The sequence below is a fragment of the Pollachius pollachius genome (genome assembly GCF_949987615.1).
Source record: "Pollachius pollachius genome assembly, chromosome: 3".
In the NCBI taxonomy this organism is placed as follows: Eukaryota; Metazoa; Chordata; class Actinopteri; order Gadiformes; family Gadidae; genus Pollachius; species Pollachius pollachius.
The window spans coordinates 37,200,343-37,215,672 of NC_136936.1; the positions used below are offsets into that span (position 1 = coordinate 37,200,343).

The 15,330-nt window shown below is 44.8% G+C and overlaps 1 protein-coding gene across 2 annotated transcripts in view; it reads right to left on the minus strand.

The window, feature by feature from the left end:
• The window catches only part of adarb1b (adenosine deaminase RNA specific B1b), a 110,944-nt gene that overhangs the window by 23,626 nt on the left and 71,988 nt on the right, over positions 1 to 15,330 (minus strand). For both annotated transcript variants that reach the window (XM_079731595.1, XM_079731596.1), the window contains one exon: positions 14,886 to 14,944. The gene's annotated coding sequence lies outside the window, so the exon portion shown is untranslated. The remainder of the gene's footprint in view (positions 1 to 14,885; positions 14,945 to 15,330) is intronic.

Genomic DNA, 15,330 nt, shown 5'->3' on the forward strand with positions numbered 1-15,330 from the left:
AGTAAATATTCATTGGGTTTTCAAGCACGTTGTGTTTATCGGAGTCCTGGTTACAATGCCAATGTGGCTGTCACTTCTGCTTTCAGCATAACACCGCCTTGCTCATGAATCTTAAGCATCTCAAGATTAGGTCCAATCTATGGGCTGGCTAGAGGAACACAGCAAAGAGAACAACGTCTCCTTTCTGTGGTTCAAACACGCCTTTTAGGGATGATTCTAGATTCAATCTCAATGCAGGCTTTTCAACAACCACACAACAAACATTTTGGTAGCATTTGGCAGGTTTGACTTCGGCAGGTTTGAAGTCTTTCTGAAACATGTTAAATACTAATTATATTGTTTGGTTAAATTGTATTATTTTTCTTGCTGTTGATATTTATATTGTTATTTTGAGATAGACAGTGTGTAAGGCAGATAGCTCAAGTTGCAGCTGTGTGGTTGAGAACATGGACACATATACTTTCCAGTGAGCCCGGAGCTATCAAGCACATATTTTATCCTCATTAAAGTTTTATCATTTCCAAATCTGATTAAGTAATTCGATTAGTTTGATGTATCACGTTCACACAAACAAAAAATGTAATCCTTATGAATAAAACTAGATTCAACCATTTCATTTGGGTGATGTTAGTAGGGCTTATGACATATTTAAAAAAAAACAAAATTTAATAAAAAGTAAAACCTCAAAATGCATTTTGCTAGCTTGAATAATAGCAGCATGTAGACATTTTCTTAAATCTAAATTATACCCAATCCATGTCTATCACGGTAGTTCTCAAAACCAAAGAAACCAAGGATATCTAATAAACAGAGAATCAAAAGTCACGATATCTGGGGACTGCCAGAAGTGAGAAACTAGTCTACTAGTCTACAATCCACTTTTTTAAACCATCTTTTGATTATTTTTGGTGCCAATGAGGTTTTTTAGTTTTTTTTGCCGCAGAGGGGCTGGAGCCGGGAGATACGGAGTGAGAGCGAGAGTGGTTACCTCGGGCGAGCAACCATCGGCCCGCCACGAGCATAACCGATAACCGATACCATGTCGTCAGAGAGAGACAGAGAGACAGAGAGAGAGAGAGAGAGAGAGAGAGAGAGAGAGAGAGAGAGAGAGACAGAGAGGGAGAAAGAGAGGCCTACTGGCACTGGAGGTAATTTCTACGGTGACCGGGAGTAACGGGAGAGCGGCGAAGGATGAGGAACAAAAAAAAAATGAAAAGATGAAAAAAATCTCAAATTCAATCTAGCTGACGAGAGGCAGAGGTAGAATAAAGGTGCGTTTGATATGTCTCTCATTCTTTCACTTGGTGGTACCGGGGCGCGCGGGGGGGGGGGGGGGGATGGCTGTCAGAAGAACACCACCAACAGCCCTTAGCACCGTCGTCTCCCTCATCGTCTCATTGGACAAAACAAGGCAGCGCTGGTGGTGGTGTTGGCGGGGAGCCCAGGGACGGAGAGGTGGAGGTGAGTGGAGGTGAGGGAGGACGGGTGGGCGAGAGAGATAGAAAAAAGGCAATCCTATTCCGAGTAGAAAGAGAGCCATTATCTGCTGTAAAACAGAAGGCGGCGGGGTGTTGTGACAGGCCACGGGAGGGCCGAGACTATTCTGGAATGTTCTTAAGCCACAGCACGGGGAGCGCTCCGTCACTTCACGGGCCACCTGTCAGTGTCCCGCAGTAATACGATGATCAAAAGTGGAGTGTGTGCGATGCAGGTATGTTACGAGACGCTCCATCAATGGCTCAAGGCCAGCTGGGGCTCTCTGTTTCACTGTTGGGGTTGGGTCTCAGCTGAAGTCCAGAGCACACACAGTGCAAATTACACTTGACATTTGTAGTGCGACACAAGCATAACTAGGATCCTATTGTTTTAACTGAGCAAAGCACACGCACAAAGCGCGGATGGAGCACGGTGTGTGTTTGCTTTCGCTTCGAACAGGACTCGAATCGGGACAGAATTGTAAAACAGTATCTTGTGTCCCGTCCCAACAGGGCTGCCTGCTTTGGGCTTACCCGGTCACCACGCAGTCAAAATAGCCAATAGAACAACACAGCAGCGGAACAGAGTTGAGATGCCCTGTGATATGCGCAGTTGACATGGCTACACAATATCTTTAGTGTTTTTAGCCATTTAAATTGATCAAATGGATCAGGGTTTTCATGCAACAGACCAGTAACATTAACAGATTCAGATGGAGCTTTCCCAGTGTGTACTGGCCCAGATAAATAGTGGTTTGGTGATTATATGGGGTAGTACATGTACAACAACTCTCTGCTACTGTTAAATCGTGTTCATCCTTCTTATTGCACCCGAATCTCCTGATGGGACACCCAATAACTCAAGACTCACAAATTACACCAGCTTTCAACTTTTGAAAGATAAACCTTCAAATGTGTGTGTGTACATTTAGCTCTCTTCACCCTGTCTGGGTGTAAAAGCTGAAAGATATAGAACCTACATACTTGTAATTGTTCCAAATGACATGGCAATTGGCCTTCTGGCAGTGCAATGGATTATAATTGGTTCTATGACAAGATGATGGCTCCAATTGTAACGCGAGTACGAGTATAAACTCGCTTAGGTGCATTGTAAGTTAGACAAGATCTTTTCATTTTTTCGTAAGAGTTGGTCATCTCACCATGATACAATAGGCTCAATATGTTTGAGCCTGAAACTCCTTTTGACCGGTCACGAAGGCAAGCTGCTAGATGGATCTGTAGCATTGCAGAATCTGTAGCATCGCAAAATCTGTAGCATCGCAGAATCAAACTCACCTCAATTGAGTAGTTGAGTTTAGAAGCCTCGCTCCACGCCTTTCAAACATTATACAAATGAAAATGCTCCTTTTTTTCATTTCTTCAGAGAAGAACATTGGAGCGCATGTAACACCAGTCTGTCCTTACATGCATACAGCATGTAAGGATATATATATTTTGGAATTATTTGTTGAATGCAATCCAATTTGTTTAATTTGAAAACATCAATGGAGAAATTGGAGAAATACTGAGAGCAAAATAGCGTTCTGATGTAGAAGAATAAGAAACACAAGATGATACTGTAGGTGGCATTAGCTCATGAATGGCTTCCAGACAAATTTTGGGAAGCATAAAGAGAAATAGTAACACAATAAGTGACTTAATAATTGTAAGTGGACTACATATTGGATTGTGAAGATCAAAAGCAACAGTATAATGAGACCCAGGGGAAGAGGCTACAAATGCAGACTGAAAACAAAATTTGCTCTACAACATTAAAGCTAAAAATAAATTCAGCACTGTCTACGCGCACATCAACACTGTGTGCAAGGACACACCAGCACTGTGTGCACACGCACATCAGCACCGTGTGCACGCGCACATCAGCCCCGGGTGCACGTGACTTTAGCTCACTGCATTCACACATCAACCCAGTGCCCCTCACACACACCTCGATCTTCAGTGGAAACACCGAACACCGTCTTATGCCCGGCCCCAGAGGGAAATCTTCTCCTGCAACCCAGCCTACATTAGCAGCACATTAGGGAAGTGTGAAAGCCAGCTCGCTTCAAACTCCAGGAACACCTGACACGCCGTGGTTGTGACAGCATCCAGGGCTCACATGAAAGGGAAAAAAGGGGAAAAAAAGCAAATGTATCTTTGAAAGGCCTCCGTGCTTAGCGTCTACGCCTGTCACAAACAGACACAAACGCGATGAGCAAAACACGCCTGGGTGCACCCCGGGACAGCCTGCTACATATTTTATCTCTGCGTTCCCGATGTTTTGTTTCCCCCCCATACGGGTCCCTTGAAAGAAACCAGGCCGTGGTGATGATGGGAACGGGAGCAGGCCGCGAGAGGGATGACATGCACGATGATAAGATGTTCACGTGTACTAAGCGTGACTATTAGTTCACCTATGAATGTTCACGCCTCGGAACATGGACTCGACAGATTGGCAGAAACATCCGAGAGCTTGACATTTCTGTCATCTCGTTTCATGATAGGCACCTTGGGTTTTTAAAACTAATTTGATTGTTAACGGAACAGAGAAAGACCCAATCCACTTCAAGTTAAATCAAATAAGAATTACATTCAGGTCGATTAAAAAAGACAATCGATAACGTTCTTCTTGAACCTTAAACTCATTTGATTACTTTATACTGAGAGGTCAAAGAGAACAATTAGCAAAAAGTGAAAGTGAGCATACAAAAGAAAATAAAGAAATTTCGGCTTATGCAACAATGGCAATAGACTCTGGAGACTGCCTGTCTCTCTCGCGCACAAACACTTACACACCAAGTAAATCATATTTTTAGTTGTGTTGCTCTGATGGTTTCTGCATGAAATAATATTCTCTGTGAGGTCCCGCTCACAGGATGGCGGGCGAGGGCGGTAATATGATAGACAACGGTTTGTATTTACTTTATTTATGGGCATGCTAGTGTGATGTTTACCGGAGGCAAGCCCCCATCTTCTGGAAATGAGGCTCATAATATTGTAGCGCTCGGCTGAACAGTAATAGACGTGTCGAGTTTTTAAAAGAAAAAATATAAATTCTGGGCCGTGGAAGACTTGAGAAATGTTCTTCCCCTGTATCGGGTGTGTTTGGCAGCAGTCCATTTACAGCGACGGCATGAAAATGAAAAGCGCTAAGCTAGGCATTAGCACATAGTAGCAGTAAAATGCTCCTAACTCTACCTGAGTAGTTAGTTTTATTTGAATAATTTTAAGTTTAGAAACCAAACTTACGGTGGTATCGAAATCCCATGCACAGCCTAGCAGATATACTTTAGTACTTAACCATGGTCTGTAGGTGATCCAAAGATTTCAAATTCTACTAGAAAACCTAAAATGTTTGACAAAGGACCAGAAAATGTACAGAGACCTCAATTTAGGTGACACTGTTTACAAACCATATCAAATAACATTTCTTACATGCTATAATAATTTGAGTATTCAGCCCTCAATGTCCAGATGGTGCGAATCCGTGAGTGTATTTGGAGTGGCCTGGCCAATAGGATTCAAGGCTTTTTTTGTGCTGGAATGGTATTGATCAATAGAAAGCCAGCCTTGCTCTGCTGGCTAGGTGTAAGCCAAAACAAAGGTAGTCTCCCTGAAATGCAATGGCATTGAACAATAACATGCAGCGTCTCGCAGTAAACAATGGTTTCGACCACTGGGTATGCAGCCGGGCTAGATTGGCATGTTGTTGCCCAGTACAATGACCACCCCTCAGGTTGAAGAAGGATGTCGACCAATAGGACGCCGGGCTTGCTGTGTAATGGAGCAACACCGTGCCCCCACCGAGCAGCTAGAGGGAATAATGGCTGCTGTCCCCGCACGCTCACCATCACTGGAGGCCGTGAGGCACGGAAAATTCAAAGTCACATTCTTCAGATTTATGCTGGGCTGCTGTCACCTCCATTTTGTAACCAACGCTGACACTGGGGAACAGCATAGAATGATGTAGAGTCAAATACATATGGAATAATATAAAAACACATTGTGTTTCTACAATTGTATTACCTGACTTACATTTACAAATGGCGATGATGATTTGTAGGATTCCTTCGTAACACTTTAAGTATCCACAGCCTGTCTCAAAAGTAGGGATTTAATAACTTTATTCTGAGAGTGCTCAGTCCAAACCCTCATTCCGTTCGGGAACGTACAAATATATGAAAAGACGAAATAGTCGTATATTTCAATAGCAGATTGAGGAAGTAGCCTGCCTCGGGATCTAGTGTGGCTGTGTCTAATTAACAAACAGTTATCTTGTGTTTCACCCAAAACCTCCTGAAAACGAATCTTGGAATTGCAGGAGAGGAGAGGTGGTGAATTGTGTAGTCCTGGCGATGGAGTGGGTGGAGGGGGGACAAAATGCAGTCTTTTATTGTGTTCCAGACTGTAATATTTGACAGTTGGCCGTTCATCATTGCAGACCGCTGACGGCCAAGTGGGTGGGAGAGGGGAGGGGTGAGGGGGTAGTGGAGGGAGAGAGTATCAATATGAATTTTTTATTTGATGGGTTTTATGGTAGATTGTATTTTGACGGGTTCAGGAGGAGCCAAGGTTCAAGTGAAAGTGGCAGCGAGGCCAAGCAATAACTGAAGAGAGAACCCAGTGTCTGAGACTATTGGACTGGCAAACAAAAACGTGCATGCACAGAGACAATGGGTGTGCAACGGCGTGCACGGGAGGGCCACCACACATGTGGACACGGGTGCGAGCAAAGACTCAGAAACGATGGGAATTGAAGGGGATATGGATTTTTGTCACGATCGGCGCTTGTGGTTCAGGTGACCGTTGGTTTTGGTACTCAGCCCTTTTTACGTGGAATCAGTACCAATAGATACTCCGGGTAAAGGCTGATGTAAAGCTTGCCTCTTAAAGTCCTGCTATCCTTCTCTGCTCCTTTACTTGCATACTCGTCCTTTCCTTTCTTCCCCCTTTCCACCGTACACACTCCTTCATCAATGTCCCACTTAATTCCTTCTCCTTCCAAGTTCCCCTCCTCTACCAACACACACACACACACACACACACACACACACACACACCTTCAGGTGCAGTCATAAATCATGTGGCTGAGTGGCCATGAGTCCCTTTAGGATGAATGAAGGAGCTAGAGGATGGAGGCAGGGGGGTGGATGACGGGAGGTGGAGGTGGTAGATGATGGGAGGTGGAGGGGAGGTGGTGGAGGAGCAGGTGGAGGAAGGGAGGTCGAGGAGAGGCAGTGGAGGAGGAGGTGGGAGAAAGGGAAGCAGGGAGTTGGATCATGGTAGGTGGAGGATAATGGGAGCTGGGCGAGGAGGAAAGAGATGTGGAGGATGGCGGAGGGGAGGAGGTGGATACTGGTAGGAGAGGAAAGGCCGATTCAGAGGTGAAGGAAAGAAATGGACCACAAAGGTAAGGTAGGGTTGGGTAAAGTAAGGTTATTAATGTAAAGGTAATGCTGGCTTGGGTTAGGAAAGTTTAGTAAAGTTAGAGTAAAGTAAATGGAAGCAAATTAACATAAGGTAAGGTTAAGAATATAACAGTAAATGATGGTAATGCATTGTAAGAGAAATAGGAAGGGGATACTATTAAAGAAGAAACTAAATGGACGGAAACAAGAGATCAGAAGAGACAGACAAGACAAATGGGTGAGAGGAAATTGTGTTTTGGTCTCGTTCTGTCACACACCTCTTAGCTTCTCCAACAGTAAATCCACTCCATACCCATGTGACCCTACCATTAACCCGTTCTAACCATTGACATGTACAGCAGGCCTATGTACACCGGCCGGGGGGCTTGTGTTAAGGAGATCCTCATTCACTGCATCGCAACCATCACTCATTACAATTCGATTTCAAAATCCACATTACAAAGACCCAGTGCTGAAGTTGTATGTCTGACCGGAAACCTATTTAGATCCTCAAGAGATTAACAGATGTATTAAATGTATTATAGAAGTATTCAAAGAGATGGCGCTGTCACGAGAGAACAACAACAAGAACGAGAGAGAACACAAGCGAGAATGCGAAACGAGAGTGAGAGAGAGAGAAAGGGGGGCTGATTTAAGTACAGAAGGATATCAGGTTTGGGAAGGAGGGGGGGACATGGTAATCATGGATTGTCCTCATGTCTGTGATTGGCTAGATGAACGGTACAGTCTCTACCCCAGCACCCTATTACTCTCCCCAATCAAATCCTGCCAGTCGGCTGATTACCTCCAGGGAGAGTGGGAAGAGGGGTTTTAATAGAAAGTGAAAATTGGCCTTTTTTTGTCAAGTCAGTTCGACCCTCCGTCATCCAGATTGCGGCCCCATTTCTTGTTGCGGCACGACACCATGGTCACTGGTGACCGGGGGAGGATGGGGGGGTTGTCGTGGTAATGGGGTACAGGCATGGGTCCACTCGGGGTCCTAATGGAGAAGGGGTCCTATGGCCGAAAAGGGAGCTGTCTGTCGTAGTGCCTGATTAAAACTGATGGACCACGGGAAGAGACCCCAGAGGGCATCTAGACGACATGTACCTCTGTGGGGTTCTCACACACACACACACACACACACACACACACACACACACACACAGGTAGACACACACTCTCACACACTCACAGAGGAAGAGAGAGACACACACACACACACACACACAGAGGAAGAGAGACACACACACACAAACAGAGGAAGAGAGACACACACACACACAAAGGCAGAGACAAACGCACACACACACACACACATACACACACACACACATACACACACACACACACAGGCAGAGACAAACTCACACTCACACACACACACTCCATTATTCAATTTGGCCCTTCTAATGACCAGTGAATTAGCCTGCCAGAAGTGATTTGCCTTTCTGAGACCAATTCCAGGCCTTACACGGGATCCTCCACTCAGTGCATTAAGAGAACAGCCCTTTATACCCCCATACACCACTCTCTATCAGGGATACAGTGGGCTGGTCTTCATGGAGGAGTCACAATCTGGAGCGCAGGCTGCAGGGTTTCAAAGGGACCTTTTAAAAGCCTGTGTCTCCAGAGTTGAACGATTTCTAATCAATTCAGGTAAGATACATTTTGAGATGTACAAGATGAGGACAACAACTTTTAGGAAAAGCAATACCAGGGCCAAAGTGCAAGAACTAATTACTGAAAATGTTCAATGTGTTGTCATAACATAGGATCTTTAATAACATCCGATCCACTCTTCCTAAAAATAGGAACTCATCCAGCTCTCAGAGAGGGATTATTAGTTACCATTCGTTATTATGTTTATGTAAGTTTTGCTTGTTTTCTCAATGACCAGAGGTCACAACAACTTTATTATTCTGAACAACTGTATTATTCTGAATATGATGCTGAATAATGGTCTCATTCCAACCAACGGAATAACTTTTTACAGCACACTATGCTCATTATTGCGAATATTGTTTTGAATAACTGCATTATTCTGTGTATGATTCTGAATAACTGCATTATCTAGAGCGGGGGTGGGAACAGCAGCGTCTGGTGTGTCACCTCCGTACCCACCGTGATTCTCTCCCGCTCTGGCTCCTGTTTACGTGGGCCCTGCGGGGGGGCCAACCCCTGCATCTCACTGTTTCACTTCAGCCAGCAGATTTAATAACATCAATAAAATGTCTCAATCCTCCACCCATCCACGGCTGCACCCACCTCTACGTCCCCCTCCTCCCGCCCGTCCCCTCCTACCACCTCACCCCTTTGTTCCTGACCCTCTACCCGACTCACCCCCTCCTCCCCGCCTTACCGCCATGCTCAACTCTCCTCACCCCCTCACCTCCTTAAAACCATGTGTTTTGTCAAGGTTGCTGGATGGCCTTCCCTGCCCTCCTCCTCTCTCCCCCTCCTTCACCACCAGCTCTACAGTCTGGGTGACATCTCTGATTTATTAAAGCAGAGCCCAGAGTGCTGGTGACAGCCCTGTGTGTGTGTGTAGGTGTGGGTAGGGGTGTGTGTGTCCAGGTCTCTAGTCAGGTCACCCTGTAAAACACACTAGATGTGCATGGCACACACAAACACACACACACCTCCTTCTCTCCACAAATGGGACACTTGAATACACACACACACACACCGTAAATAATCTGGAGCAAAACTTTTGGAAAGGGCTGACAAAGATCCTAATCATCTTATTAGAATTTGTGTGTGAGATAAGTAAGTGTGTGACTGTGTGTGTCTGTGTGTGTGTGTTTCCACACAGCCAACATAACAATCAAGGCCAAGTCAAAGGTCAGAGATCAGAGGCTCCTTTTAATTCACAGCAAGCAAATAAATGGTGCCGCCATTAAGAGGGTGTTTGTTTGTGTACAAGTTATGGAATATGGATTTTTGTTGTGTGCACCTATTTGTTAGTGTATGTACATGGATGTGTGTTTGTGTGTGTGTGTAAGTCAGGGTTTGACAGCTGGGAAAGGACAGGGTGCATAATGTCGAGCAGATAAGAGGAGCCTTGACAGCCTCGAGAAAAAGAGAGACAGAGAGAGAGAGAGACACACAGAGAGAGACACAGAGAGAGACTGAGAGAGAGACAGACAGACAGAGACAGTAAGACAGACAGACAGACAGACAGACAGACAGACAGACAGACAGACAGAGAGAGAGGGACAGAGAGAGAGACTGAGACAGGAAGGAGAAGAGCCAGATAGAGAGAAAAAGAGAGCGAGTGGGAGGGAGGAAGGGAGGGATAAAATGAGAGGGAGAGAGAAGGATGGCGGGAGATCAAGGGAGGGGAAGGAGTTCATAGTGCATAAGAGATGATGAACAGAGTAGGTGTCAGGACGAGGGATGAGGTGGAGGATGAAGAGGATTGAAAAGGGATGAATCAAGGCTGCGGTGAGCAGTGAGGGGAGCAGAGATATCATAAAACGTCACCTTGCTAGAGATGTATTTGAATTTGAACTTCAATAAAAAATAAACGGGGGGAAACTGTGGGTCACTGTGTTCTAATGTTGTCGATATCTTTATTTTAGCTGTGAATTAATTGGATGACATTGGTTTGCTTTAGTAGAAATCTTTAATGAGGAGGCAGTCTGGCTTATCCCAGTTTAAAACTCAAACATGGCCGCTCTCGCAACATTAGACATGCAAAGATCTAAAGCTGCGCTGGAAAGATGTCTTATATATACAGTATTTGCTCAATTGTGAATATTTGGAGCCAGCTAGGACCAGCTACACCTGCCCAGCATACGTAGCTACGTCTCTGTTGGCTAAACACACCTTATTGCCGCTGTATTGCCAGGCCGCCTGTCAAGCAACCAAAGCATTCCTCTCCGTCAGAGGCAGACGGCTGCTGATTAGCTTGTCGCTAACCTAGGCTAATAGCACCCAGACAGCCCGACACAATTAAATTCTTGTTTTGACAGAGGGCCTTGCTAGTGCTTGGCGATAGACGGCTAGTAAATAAGCGTCTGGTTTAATCAACAGTTTGTTGTGTGGCGAGGCTAGACATCTGACAGCGCAGCGCGTGTCAGACTGCAATTGTTGTGGTTGTCAGAAGAAGCTAATACACAACTTGCCGTTTTCTGCTTCTTCCATTTGGATCAAGCCATGCCGTGTTTGTATTGTCAACGTGTACGCAAATGAAGGCATGAATGTAACGCTCAAACTGAATGGCACAGAAACATAAAGGAAGGCAGAAATGACAAACATTAGTGTTATTAAAAACGTGAGGTTGTTTCAGTGATGTTTATGATACTTGATGTTTGCAGACAAGTGTGAGTAAAGAAAGGCCAACTGAAATCCTTGAAAATGAAATAAAATAACGATGACAGAAAATTGTGAGGGTAGAAAAGAAAGGACAAAGGGAGCAAGGAAACAAGACAAGGAAAGTAAGATTTAAGGAAGGAGAAAAGGTGGAGATTGAAACGATGACATCTCTTCCTCTGTGATGGATTGTAAATGGTTCAACCCCCCCCCCCCCCCCCCCCCCCACACACACACACACACACACACACACACACACGCACACACACACACACACACACACACACACACACACACACACACACACACACACGCACACACACACACACCTCTGTACGAAAGCTTATTTGACACTTTTTTGCTGGCACAGCATAAAGCGGTTGCCATTCTCCATATTTCATCCACGGCCCATTGGAAAGCCATCGGCAGCCCCGGTGCAGTTAGAGGGGATGCGTCTGAAGACCTCGTCCAAGACACGCTGAAAGTCAATGTAGCTACTGAGTACAGGAGACCTGCTTCTGAATATATTGACTTTATCTTTACGTCAGGATAGTGAATGGTTAAGCCCAAGAGGTTCTGGCAAGGTTCTGGCAAAAGGATCAGTATTAACTTTGGAGAATAGTGTTGTCATTAGTACATTCAATCATTACATGGATACCCTCCTGCTGTGAATTATTTATATAAAGTTTGAATTGATTATCTGTCATTCATTCAGAAAAGCTTATTTTTTTATTTTTGTGGGTGCTCATTTATTCATTAACATCTCAAATAATTCTCAAAATCAAAATATTAACCTCACATAATCAATACTTGAGGTAAGACACAAAATTTAAGCAAAATTGCAACCTCACACTCCTAGCATATGCGGTTAGCAGTTAGCCAGCCTGAAAGATCCCAGACCCTGGAACTTATAAGCAACTTATCTCAGCGAGCCTGCTGCTGTTAAGAGTATTAAAATTGTCTGAGTGAACCGGCAGGGAAACTTCACCCCTGCTCCATCATCGCTTCCCCTAGCGTTCAAACGCCCCTCCTCGGCCGATAAGCTAGCATTTGAGCAAAAGGGCGGGAAAAAAAAGATGTGTGAAACGCTGATGGTTGAAGTCAAGTTGTTAAGAGAAGAGTCGGCCGGGGTCGGGGTGAGGGGGAGGGGGGCAAATCATGTTCTCGGGAAAATGCCCACTCAGCAGCAGAGGATTTTTACGCGGATGATTGGGCTCGGCTTTGGCGATCGGTGGTCGCCTGGCTAGCTATCAAAGCAAGTGGCTGACACACGGCTAATTCTGCCAGGGAGATGAGGACACCTCGGTAATTGCTAGTGCCTTTGCTACGCTAATCCCCCGCGCAAAACGGGGTAACGGGCATGCTAGGGGGAAGTGCTTGTCAATCTCCTCCCATTACACAAACACACGATGTGTTTCACAATGAGGAGGAGAGGAGGAGAGGAGGTGGAGTAAAAGGTAGCTTGGAGGAAGTGGTGAGAGAAGAAAAAAGAAGTGAAAGGTAGAGGAGGTAAGAGGAGAATAGTGGAACGAAGGAGGTCAGAGGAGAATAAAGCAGTGAGAGGAGACTGTGATGGAGAATGGCACGAGTTAATATCCAAACCAGAGAGTATGGTAATATGAAACCTCTGTAAATACATCAACAGTTGGATAAAGAGACCATTTTCAAGAGTGTGTATGAATATATCGTAAGAGGTCCATTGGTATGTCAGTACCCTGATTGAGTCAAATGTGGTTGCCCTATTTTGGTTAATACCTTTGATAATGTAAATTAGAGAAAACATTCTTAAAAAAGCCATTCATATTGTCGATTACCGGATATCAGAATACCTTTTAAAATGTCCTTTGAGTATAAATAGACTTAACATTTGAAACAACTAGAAAACTACACAAAAGAACATCAAAAACTGAACATTTAAATGTTCAGAATGATTTTCTTTCTTATCCACCTTTCTTTCTTTCTTTTTTTTTTTTTCTTTTTTTACTTATTGATCACAAATAAAATGTAGAGCTTATTTACCCCCAAAAGAACCACAAGAAGAACTCCAGTCCCAGACTCTTAAATGATCAACAGTGTCACTTATAAAACAACTTAAACAAATAACACTGTGAATAACCCTTAAGCCAAGCCTGCCAACACTCACAAATTCACCTCAATGACTCTTTTTTCGACAAAATAACAAAACTACATTACAATAGCAACGCAAGAGGTGCTGCGTCTCCTGTTGCTACGGGTTGCGTCTGCAGTTGCCACGGGTTACCTTTGCGCTCAGAGCGCTTGGTGCGCCTCCTCTTGAAGCGCCGGCGGATCAGACAGAAGTAGGAGCCCAGGCTCTGCACACCATCGCCCGGCAACGCCATGCCTCCCCCGACCGCAGCAGGTACCCCGCTGGACTGACCCGGACCGGAGCGCACTGGACCGGACCAACGGACTGACGCGAACCGGAGCGCACCGGACCAAACCACCGGACCGACGCGGACCAAAGTACAGGACTGACCTGGACCGAACCAACTGGACTAATCTGGACCGGACTTGACCAAACCGCTGGACCGGGGCGTACCGGACCAAACTGACAAGGACCGGGTCGTACTGGACTATCCTGGACCGAACCAACTCGACTAACCTAGACTGAACCACTTGACTAACCTGGACTGAACCACTTGACTAACTGGATCAAAACAGGGCTATCCTGGACTGAACCAAAAAAGAACTTCTGAAACCAGACTGCGAGAGGTGACTGGTTCTTGATGGCCGTATAAACCAGTCCAGGGTGGACCAGAGCTGCGCTAAAAGAGCCACCCGGCGCACGCTCAGACTCCACACACCTGCAGCGATCCTCTGACTACACTTCACTACTTCCCTACAGCCTGACTCTCCTCCTCCTCCTCCGCCTCCTCCCCTCTCTCCCTCCACCTCCCCCCGACCTACCTCCCTCCTCCTCTATAGACTCCATCTCAGCCGTATTGGTTCCCCGAGAGGAGAGGAGGAGGAGGAGGAAGGAGAGAGAGAGAGAGAGAGAGAGAGAGAGAGGATATAGTGCGAGAAGGGAGACAGAGAGTGAGAGACAGAGAGAAAGACAGATACAACGAGAGAGAGTGTGGATTCCAGTTTTTAGAGAAGCCGATTCTCTCTGTCCTCTTGTCTCTCTTCCTCAGATGAATAATACTCTCAGACCTGCTCCTCGTTCTTATCCAGCAACAAACACCTTTGTTCACTGATTTGACAACATGAACTGGGACTAAAAATGTATATTCTGTTTCTGTTCTGTATTCTGGAACACATTTGCACACACACACACACACACACCTCTTTTGTCCTCTCATTGCAATACAAAATGTTTTGGTGCAATTATTTCTCAACTCATCTCTGTCTACTTCCGCAAAGGTAGGAGTCAAAGTAAAAAGATCCATTCAGTTAAACTCTACACCCATCTAGTGGTTACTTTGTGTAACAACAAGTATGTAAACTCAGAATGGGACAAGGCACACCCTAGCGTTTGAGATTTAACATTACATTTGGCAGCAATAGCGACAAATAAGGATGCAAGAAAGAAAGATAGATATAGAGAAAAAGAGAAAAGTATAACTAGTGAATGACAAAGAAAAAAGAAAGACAGAAAGAATGATAAAGGGAAGATCAAAAAAAGTAAAAAAATAAATATAATCGTATAAAGATAAGCTCTCACCGAGTTGGATTCCCGTTTTCTGTGATTCTTACGGAGAGAAGGAGCTGGTCGTTAGATGACTGCAGAGGGAAGAAGAAAGTCCATTAAATCACCCAGCCCATTAAAACATCCTGTAGATAGTACATCACTGGGGAGTAATAGTCAGAGGTTAGTGGTGGTCTTTATTCCTATGTGGATATATGGACCTCATTTCCGAGCCAAGCTTCAGAGTTGCAGTGGAGTAAGGTTTATACAAATACATTGTGTGATGTTTAAGATAAGATATAACTTAATTAATCAATGATGGGACACTTTCGTTTCACAGCAAAAAGTGCAGGAAAGCAGTAGATACAACATTTAAACCACACACACAATGTGATCATAAATGTAAATGTCATGTTAATTAAATAGCTCAAACATAAACGTAAACATAACCGTCACTTGAGGTAGACATTAAAAACAAAAT